General features: G+C 44.8%; 1 pseudogene; it reads right to left on the minus strand.

Annotated features, from left to right (window-relative positions):
- Positions 1–8,070: 8,070 nt before the first annotated feature.
- LOC146184952 (uncharacterized) lies at positions 8,071–8,665 on the minus strand (annotated as a pseudogene).
- Positions 8,666–10,019: the final 1,354 nt, after the last annotated feature.

Below are 10,019 nucleotides of genomic sequence, written 5' to 3' on the forward strand. Positions count from 1 at the left end.
TAACAGTGTACTGATATTAAATCAGGAAGTAGTTTCATGGCAACGACTAAGCCAGTATCGTCATTTTGTCCCCGAAACTCACCGCAGTTAAAGCACTGCCCACCTCTGTAAAATTGAGAACTTTTTACGCAATTGTCAAGAGATTTCTCCAGACAATTTCACGGAGAATAAGTCTCGTCATGTGAGAGCACTCCGCATTTTAAAGAAAAAAGGGAAACAATTAAGAGCTCAACTATACTTTCAAAATAGTGCCCTAAGCATTTCTCTAAGCATGTCTAAGCCTAGTGCTGTTCTGCCACAAGCAATAAACTACTACTGCAGAATATATCATGTACACTTAGTTCGATCCTTTGACCGAAGAATACGATCAGTGATCCAAAGTTACAAGTCAACATACGTGTCATTCCTGACTGATATCATTTTTACCTTTTTTCTGGGACATCTGCTACCCGAGGCAAGTATTTATGCTGTAGTGTTTTATGTCAAGTTACAAAATTTGGTTAATATGACAGCTAAAATGATTGCAATTTTTCTCAATGATTTTAGTGTGATAGCACTGGAGCCCACCGTACTCGACACCTTGATATTTGTTTTTCTTTTTGTCTTGTAATTTGACTTTTACAGGTGGCAGTTGGAAACCAGTAATTGTGGATAGAACTAACTTTAAAATAAAACAATTTATTGTCACGAGTACGTTTCAAGATGAGCTTCGCTGCAAATTGCATTGGACCACAATTAAAGCTACCGGGATAGCCGAGCATCCTGCATGTTTCTCGCGCTCTGCTATGCATGTCGTTGTCGTCATCATCAACTTCCAATCGCACGCAGTATATTCAGAACACAGCACTATAGCTTTGCCCTCCAAAGCTAAGTTAAGCGGTACGTGCCACGAATTTACACTTCTCTACCAATAAACTCCCCCCTCTCCGATTTCGCAGGTCTTGTGCGTATAACAGTTGTGTGTATAACGATTGTGTAGTTGATTTCCTTAATCGTGCAGTGTATGAAGTTCAGATTTTGTATATGTGAATTGAAGTGTTTAAAATATGCTTGTTTTGAACTCCTCGATGTACGCGCAGCTGCTGTCCACTTGTAGGGGTCGCCACCTCGTCAAGCTGCCGCGAACGGTAGCTTTTTGTGGCTGCTCCTTACAGACACGACAAAATAGAATGAATTTGAATTTGTATGAAGCCTGCTTGACTCTGAAACTGAGTCTCAAACAAAAGTCGAAACCAAAGTGAAACCCGATGTGCTAACGAATACAATTTTGTCTTGGAATAATCTGGATTAAGTTCTTTGTAATCTTTATTAGTGCTAGCCGACAAATTATTTTGAAGTTGAGCGCCAGTACCTCCTGTGATTGTTGTCCCTTATTTCTGCATCACTGAATAGAGCTAGAGTCCCTCCGGACAATTTGTGGTCTGTATTTAACGCGGTCGGTAAGACTTCCAGATGTTGTGTTGTTATATATATTATGAGAATTTTACACAACTTTCTGTTACGGACAGTTTTGGACGGGGGACCTTCCTTCATCAGGATAAAAATGAGGATTCTCATTTTTACCTTGAGTCACCATCCTGGCGACTCAAGGGGAGGAGAATATGGGTCGTAAAAGGACTTCAGACCCTAAACGTGAACACTCTGACGCCCTGACGCAGATCGGATGAAGTATCGGGCTCGATGACGTAGTTGACTGGTCTATCGATAACTCACTACGGGAATTGGTGGTTCGCCAACAGTTTGTGGGCTAACTGCAGGAACCCGCTACAAAAATTGTTGGCCAGGTTGAAAGGGGCTAACCTGGTCGTAACTGAAGGGTACTAGCTTGCTGGCTAATTTCTTTTTCCGTCGTGAACGATCGGTCTACGCGGTCGCAATCTTTGGCGTCTTTTGTGGCCTGGGAAACGGCAGTACATGCGGAGCTGTCAGGAGGATCGTATCCGACAAAGACGAGAGCCCCCGTCCGTGGAGAAGGTAGAACGAGGAAAATCCCATAGTAGTAGCGTGGCGGTACTGTAAGCGAAGGTAACGAATGGAAGGACTGCATCCCAGTTGGTGTAGTCAGATGCAATATACATAGTTATTATGTCTCCGAGCATTCTGTTGATTCGGTCGGTGAGACCGTTAGTTAGCGGGAGATAGGCCGTGGTAGTGCGGCGCATAATCTGAGATTTTGTGAGGAGCACTTCAACCCCTACAGACAAGAAAACTCGTCTTCTGTCGCTCAGCAGTTCACGTAGCGTGCCGTGGCATAAGACAACCTGGCGTAGAATGAGCGGCCACATCACCGGCTGAGGCTGCCGGCAGGGCTGTGTTTCGGCATATCAACTCAGGTGATCAACAGTTGCCTGCGGCGATATGAGGAAGGGGGCCGTATAAATCGTGCCGAAACTGTCAAAAGGTCGAGCGGTACAAGGAATTGGCTGGAACGGACGAGCAGAATGACGAGGAGGACGGAATAATAAATGAGTGTCCCGGATTATGACGAAGGTGCATACAACGTTACCCGGATATAAGCAAAGTTGGTTACGCCATTAATATGCAACAAAATGAGATGAAATAGAATCCTACAGCTAATGTTCGATAATCGATCGTTGACTCCTGTCGGCTTATTTTTAGGAGTGTTGTGTGAGATCTGTTTTCTTTTTTGTATTCTCTGGTATTGTGCTGTGCATTTTTTAGGGTTAAACTTGGCTTTGAATTTGTGATTTTTTCTTCCTTGTTTGAGTTTTTCTTTCGAATGTGTGTGCGGTAGCTGTTTCCTCTGGCCTCAATACGACACAAACAAGCAAACATTTTTTTGAATTGAGGAAAATGTTTCCACTTCCTGAGAAATCTTTCTTCGCATAGGTAGCAGCGCATTTTAATGAACGTAAAGCGAAATACAATTAGGAGAAGTCAATGCTGCCAGGATGTTTCAAGACCATATTTCTCTGGATCAGAAAGTCCCCACAAAGTCGGATTGAGGAAGCAAAGTATAACATTTCATGGCACGATTACCCATCCTTTCAACACATTCAAGACTGAACAAAAAATTTGCAGGGACGTACTATTCCAATGTGCCAAATAGTTTGACATGGCAATTTCTTAGGACGCCTAGTACACCAGAGTTGATAGATGAGGGTTTTTACTCTTCAATGCAAACTTGATTTTACTCTAGAATGAAGATCACAGGTTTCCCACTGCTCATTATGCAAGCCTAAATGTAAAAATACCGCATTCAAGAATTGCTTGATAGAGGGAACCGTAAGCGCAATATAAGCTTTGAATATCGCGGCCGAATTACGGATACGGACGCAAGAAAAGAAGATTATTTCACTCATGTTGAAGCGAAAATGAAAGCCTTTCTTTGGTGACTCCCAGCTGCCTGGCGACAGTGTTGCCATGGTACCAACCACCAGCCATAGAATCACAAGCATTGCCCTGTCATTTGATAGCTATGTGCGTTTTGGTAATGAAGACTGGCGCTGCGTGGGGGGTGCCTCTAAAGACAAACAGACCGATAGAGTTTGCCCAGCGTCAACAGGAGCACGCTTACCCGCACGTGCCTATGAAGTCCGTCCCCCACATGACCCACCGCTTGCCCGCTCTGAAATGACGGAGCCAGGCAGCGAACTGCGAGGCTCCATGCTTGACGCCTGCTACAGGAGTAAGGACAAGATCTCCCTGCCGTCTAGTACGAAAAATAAATTAAAGCATCAAGGGGGGTTCCACTCGGACGGCCGATGCTGCCTCATGCTTGCTGCACCAAGACAGGTTATCACATTCACTGAAAAGAGGTGTTTGCTGCGAGCACACAGACTGCCTTGTTTAAAGGCTTCAAAATTAAAAAGAGGACGCTTCTTTGTGAGGCAGTCTTTTAGAAGACGTCGCTTTAATGGACACATAGTGGCGCTATCTGTCTATAAAGCATAAGGAACTTTTGTTCATTTTCATCAATTGCTGCTTCGTGTATCGAACCAAAGGTTCGCCAAGAACGTAAATAGTTTCCAACCAGTCGCTTGACAGCATACGCCGCGGAAAATGAATCCTTGTTCTAGTCGGCAAAAAAAAAAAAATGTATCTATTATATATATATATATATATATATATATATATATATATATATATATATATATATAATAGATACATTTTTTTTTTATATATATATATTTATATATATATATATATATATATATATATATATATATATATATATATATATATATATATATATATATATATATATATATAAGTGGTGCCTTTGAAATCGACGACCCTTTTTCAGAAGGGAGACTACGCAGCTTCTTTCTGTTGGAGGTATTTACGCAAAAAAAGCAATAGCAATATTCAAGAAATTATGATGTCTCGCCATCACTTCATTGAAGAATCGTGTGAAGAAGTAACATCAGGGCAATGGTGAAGGCCGCTATCAGTCACAATCAGTGGATATACTCTACAGCATAGCTTTGATCAGTTGTGCAATATAAAGCTTCACCTTATTGGCTTCGTGCATGAAAGCATCTCGCTACCCTCCCTGTCAAATTCCCGGTTTGAGAAAAAAACTAGCCATCCTCTCGTTCAAAGCCGCATCGCATTCAGCAACGTTAACCGCGCTTTGGTTTCAGATGTGTGCCCAGCAGCTGTTAAGCGCATGATCTCGCGCTCTGAGATGAAGTGTTTTTTTTTTCTTTCTCCTTCATATCAGAAGGCATTTAAAATTAAAATTAGCAGGTTTACTGCTTACAGGAAAATAAATCCCTTTACTGTACATAATAGTTTCATGGCTGCCCTTGCTTCCCGCGCTCTTCCGACCTTACGTGGCTATGTTTGCGAAAACATGTCCGAAAAAAATGGAAGCAAGACATGGAAACAAAATATAGAAGCAAAATGTAACGTGTGATTGAGGTCACATTAAGATGAGAATGATAATTATGAATGCGTATATAACGACAAGTGGCATATAAATGTCATGGCATGCCTAGTCATGTCACGAGGGTCAATAAAGTTTAGTCATTAGTCATAGGCACTTCTCACGAGCCAGTGAGATCGGAGATTCAATGTACATGACTACGGCGGGTCCATGACTTCTGAAAATCTCAGTCATGACCATGACTAGTGTGTAATCATGACTCTTACAAGTGCTGACTCATTACGGTTAGCAGTGCTGAGTCATGAAATTCTAACGTACTGAGGCATGACAGTCTAGGAGCTACTAAAGAGCAGCAACCTGTTGTCGTCCTAACAGATTCAAAATCAGCCCTTCAAAAGTTAGAGCGCGGTTTCCCTTCTGATGGCTTGTCTATAAGCTCTCTACGCTTAGTGCAGAATCTGCATAGCAGAGGCTTTACATTTCCAATGGGTACCCTCCCCATAGTTGTCATGGGCAACGAGGTGGCAGACAGTCTCGCCCATAAAGCACTGTCCGGTACTTCCTCAAAAAAAGTCCCTCAAGCGAAAAAGCAACTGTTGAGAGCAACGGTACTCAACCATTTTAGTATCCTGTGGAGTGCGCCCCACAAGCCATGTGTAACCGAGGGTCTGAGAAGACACCAGGCCACTCTACATAAAATTCGCGCAGGGTCTGCTCGTACTCTTGCCTGGATGCATAAGGCGGGCATGGCATCGTCTCCGCTATGTTCTATACGGTGTGTCTGTGGGGATACAGAACGTTATATTATGTGATATCCAGTGTACAACGCGGAAAGGTGTGCATTGCTCGATTCCTTCAAGAAGACAGCAGCCCTCCGTGGTGCAGTTCAGGTCATTGTCTACCAGAGTGGAAACCAGACATGCACAAGGGAGGCTTCACGTCTTCTTTTACAATTTCTGCATGATACTGATCTTGACTCAAGATGGTAACAGCTGGAACGGACTATGTTCTGCGGTAAGTGAATGTGTGTAGATGGTGACTTCTGTAGTGGACTATGTTATACTGTGAGTGAATGTGTGTATGGATGGCGGCAGCTGGAATGGACTATGTTTGAATGTGAGTAAATGTGTGCATAGCTGGTGACTTCTGGAGTGGACTATGTTATACTGTGAATCAATTTGTGCATAGATGGGGACTGTTGGAGGGGCATATGTACTGTTATAAGTAACTGCGCGCATAGGGAGGCAAATATCACAGATTTTCATATTTTTTAACACATAAGTGATGGTACGATGGAGAAATTGTCGGCAGAATAAGCAAGGCTAATCCCCCCTTTAAAACAGATGCTTGGGCAAGTTGGTAACTCATTTTGACCGGAACAGCGCTCGTGTGTGTCGTGTCTCTCTTCTTGTCTGTGTCTTAGTGCGCGCTGTTCCGGTCAAAATCCCCCCTGTAGTATACAACAATTCAACTCAGCTCAGCTCAGTCAAAGCACATGTTTTTGCATTTCTCCAATGAAGCTCTGCAGTACCCTCAATGCTTTTTCGTACGTTCCTCCTCGCCTGCGCCACTTTGCTCCTCCTGCCACACAGATTACCAGGCGGGCCGCACATTACCCGAGCTCCGTTTCCTCGGCAGCGCCGCGTAAATTTTAAATACCTCTCATGTGAGTGCTTTAATAATGCTTCGATGTCTGTCGCCATTCCTGTTTTGGTTGCGTGGCCGTAATCCGTTTCCTGCGACGGGCATACTTTCTCTATTGCTGCTTGTGTGTGGCAATGCGCCTATCTACTGGTTAAGAATTTATGTGACGTGAGCACAACTATCAGCCAAATGACTGACGCAAGCAGCTGTTTATTTATTAGGCAGCCAAACCGAAACCCTGGCTGACCTTTAAGATCCTCACGCAAGGAACCGCTCGTCACGCTGAATTGTTCACGAACCATTCCGTTTCTGGCGGATGCTCTGATTTCCTGCGGCTTCTACTTCTTCCTGGTTCTTGCACACGCAGTCTTGTGCTTTTGTCAATTTTCATTTTCTTTAATGCGGCACCGCCAAACCACAATGCTGCCCAGACGAAGTAAAACTAATACCTGGCTTTTCGCGGGCCCTCGTTGATTCCGGGGAGTTTGTGACCGTTTTCGCTGCTAGTGGATTTTCTTAATACTGTGTCAACTGTGGTAAATGGACCTTTGAGAGCTAGATTCATTAAGAAAGAGGCAACCAGGTTAGATGTAATGCCGTAATGTTCCGGAATCGGTTGAAAACGCAGTTGTCGTGCATAGACAGGAAGTAAAAATATAACTGGACAAAACACATGTCTTAGAGCTTTCAAGCACTGCTAAGACTGAGAAACCCTCCGAGAGTATGTTTACATGAGACATATCGCAAAGGACGTTGTGAAGAGTCGAACTAATTGGAAGAAATTCAGAAATAAATATTGGCTTTGGGTCCTGAATAGAATAACTCCAGACCAGCGCCAGGAATATACGCATATTGCAATTTTTTCGAGAATTTGGAAGGCATCTGAAAAAAATAGCTGCGTATTGCGGGTACTGCAACAAGTAATCCTCTAGGTCATTGACCCCATTAGTAGTAAAGTGTTTTGCATTAAATAGCAGAGACAGGTGCAAGGAAAATGCAGAAGTGCCTGAACATTAATAATGCGTTGCACAAGCATAGGCGACACTTAAATTTAAGACAATGGCTGAGTAAGTACGAATTGCGATTGAGTGTACAGCGGTCACCACTGGCTATCAAGAAACGAAGCTGGGTGTTTCATGAAAGCAAAAAAGGCACTCCAGACAGAGGTTCGAGTGCTCGCCAGAATGTGTCTGCAGTTAGAAGCTCTCGAGGAACCGCGCTAAACAATTACAAGCGACAAACCGAACGCAGGCACAGCAGGCACAGCACAAACTAGCCACTGTGTTTCAATGGGGAAGGATTCAATTTATAAGTGCCACTTAAGGACACACGCAGATATTCACAACGGAATAAGTTAATTTAGAGAGCTTAAGCAATTACTCTAGTTGGGCTAGCGCAGGCCAGAAACGAGTGACCGCGAGCCGTGAATCCCAAAGCAAGACTGATATTTATTTTTCCTTCTGGCTGCTAGGCGCGTCCGTGCTCCGCCCTCTGTTTCCTCCTGCGGAAGCGCGCATGTAGGTCGCTGCATCACTCCCTCCCCAGTGCGTTGCCAACGTACAAATAAACTTCCATCAGAACTGGCGCACTGCTGCACTTGCCACTACTCGTGTAGTGCGCGATGTTTTGAAATTGTCGATATGGGCAGGCTTCACGTGGTCGGTAGACACCACCTCGCATCGACCTCGAATGTCCAGCGTCAATAGTTTTCCCGTGCAGTAGAGCACCTTAAACGGACCATCGTACGGCGGTGTAAGAGGTCGTGACACGGCATCATGACGCACAGAAACGTGGAAGCAAGACCTTAGCTCCGAATGTTCATTGACGAGTCGCGGAGCTGGCTGACGAGGCGACGTGGCACTAAGCTTGCTCGTGATATCGCGTAGCCTGCTTGCGTAGTCCGCAGTAGCAACGGCTCTTTCATCTATAGGTCGTGCGAAAAATTCACCAGGTAGTCGCAGTGTTGTTCCAGGGCAGAGCTCAGCAGCGCTGGATTCAATGTCAGATTTCAACGTTGTTCGTATACCAAGAAGGACAAGCTTCTGCCCAGCTGTTTTCTTCGGTCGCAGTAAGAGCTGCTTTAAGCTGGCGGTGAAAACGTTCAACCGTGCAATAGCTCTGAGGGTGATGGGTAGTCGCTCTTATGCGAGAAGTGCCGATCAGCCACATTATGCTGGCGAAAAGAGCAAACTGCCTGCCACGGTTAGTCGTGACTGTCGATGGCACGCCGAAGCGAGCCACCCAGTGGTACACAATAGCGCAGGCGAATGTGTTAAACAATGAGTACAGCATCATCCCAACGGGTAAATTGGTCGACATACTTCAGTAAATACGACTGCCCATTGGAAGATGGCGGAGGTCCTACAATGTCCAAGTGCACATGATCGAATCACGAGTCAGGTGCAGGGAGCCTTGCTGACGGCGTCACGGTGCGGCGCTGGACTGGAGAGCAACATTTGCCAAAGCCTCCTTGTCTCGATGGAAATTGTCACATGCTTCGTCGCCCCAAGTGAGGTTCTTCCCAGCGATCTCCGCGCTGATGAAGATCTGTACAGAGCATGCAAAATCTCAGCGCACTGAGGCACGAACCGACAATAGAAATTCACCAGTCCAAGGAATTCTCGGAGCTGTAGCTTTGTGCTGGGTAGCGAGAATTCCCGCACAGATTTAAACTTTCACGTGTGGGGGCGAATTCCGGCGCTCGATATCGTATGCCCCAGAAGGGGAGTTCAGGCATACTAAGCAGGCATTTTGTTACGTTAACCGCGATGTCGTGGGAGAAAAGGCGTCGCAACACGGCGCGCAAGTGTTGCTCATGCTCAGATGGAGTGGCGCTAGCAATGAGAAAGCTGTCCAGGTAGACATGGCAAAAGTTTAGACCACGTAAAATACCGTCCATCAACCCCAGAAACGTCTGACCGGCATTTCGAAGCCCGAAAGGCATTCGAAGAAATTCTAAGAGGGCAAAGCGTGTTGTTATGGAGGTTATTGCGATGTCCTCGGGTGTCACGGGTATCTGGTGGTATGCCCCCTGCTAGGTCCACTTTGAAAAATATTGTAGCACCGTGAAATTTGGTCGTTATGTCATGCATATTAATAATAAAAATTACAAGGGACTTTAGCGGCGAAAGTAATGAAAGGCGAAAGCCTGAGTGCCGCATTCTGCTACGCAACTGGTACTAATTAGTTATTTATATATTAAACGGTCATTAGTTAATAAATATTTACAGCATGTAGGTAAATAATCAGTCATATATTATTTATATACCGATTTATTTAATTGGTCAGTGATTAGTAATTATTTGGTTAGTTATTTAAATTATCAGGAATTGATCATTGATTGGCATATGGCCATATAAGGCACGCATAAGCGCGTACTGTGGTGGTGCTCTGTGATTGGTCGAGACCTCTATAACGTCATCCCGCCTCGGCCAATCAAAGCCGCCGCAAAAGCGGGACACATTTTGTCCACGAAGGGTGGCTGTTCTGGCCCTACGGGGCTGGGTCAAAGCCGCTTGCGGCG

The sequence above is a fragment of the Amblyomma maculatum genome, chromosome 6 (genome assembly GCF_055883805.1).
Source record: "Amblyomma maculatum isolate TAMU_Amacu chromosome 6, ASM5588380v1, whole genome shotgun sequence".
In the NCBI taxonomy this organism is placed as follows: domain Eukaryota; kingdom Metazoa; phylum Arthropoda; class Arachnida; order Ixodida; family Ixodidae; genus Amblyomma; species Amblyomma maculatum.